The sequence below is a fragment of the Prunus persica genome, chromosome G8 (assembly GCF_000346465.2).
Source record: "Prunus persica cultivar Lovell chromosome G8, Prunus_persica_NCBIv2, whole genome shotgun sequence".
Taxonomy (NCBI): Eukaryota; Viridiplantae; Streptophyta; class Magnoliopsida; order Rosales; family Rosaceae; genus Prunus; species Prunus persica.
The window spans coordinates 15848418-15849385 of record NC_034016.1 but is presented as its reverse complement, the minus strand read 5'-3'; positions in this window follow the sequence as shown (position 1 = coordinate 15849385).

Genomic DNA, 968 nt, shown 5'->3' with positions numbered 1-968 from the left:
AGAGGGTATGCAACTGTGCCGCAGTTGGTGTTTTGGAATCTTAAGGACTCAATTGCTGCGCTTGAGGTCATTGGCAGCCCTGTGAAGATTCACAATGCAGGGATAATTATCACTGGGTTTTCCAACACTCTGCTCAGTCTTTTCTTTAAAGGCGAGACGAATTCGAGAACATATGCAGCTCGGATAAATCAGGTACATGATGGGATTGATGTACTGTCAGGGCTGAGGCTTACTCCAAATGCTGAGGACGTGATGAAATGGGCGGTTTCAACCGAAGAGCTGAGAAGCCTCTTTATAGTGGATTGATGTAAATATGAACCACACGATATATTAAGCTTTGTTTAATCAAAGAATGAATCTGATTAATTTTTTTTTTTCATTGTAACGAAGGATGACACGTACAGATGGGTTTCACTCAAGAATAAACTTGGGAAAATGATTTCTATTTTGCTATATTGGGGAGAATGGCAAACCAAAAATGAAACATAATTTCTTTAACCTACAACAATTTTAGCACATAAATTGTAGTAAAAAAGTTAACAAGAAGATAACTATTATTGTGCTAATACTATTAGCACATTAAACCTTGCACCCAAATAATTGCAGACGGTTGGTCAAGGTAGTGAGCCCTATGAAAGGACCCGCTCTGAATTTTTCAGAACCCGAGGCGAACCCTTTGGAATTCCCGACATCCTCCCGATGCCAGGCCCAAATATTAAAAACCGAGACTTCCTGCCGAAAATTCGGCAGAGTCTCCCCTATAAATTGGACATTTCCCAAAATTTCAACCTGCATCAAAACGCATTTAATATTCACAACTGGCAGCATGCACAATATAATTTCATGCAACTTCACATAAATGGCCTTCGGCCTTCCAATAATTCTCAACCAACTACCAAACCATTCAAATACAAATTATGACTAACATTTAGTCTGCGGCTGCACCTAATAACCTTAGGCTGCCTACG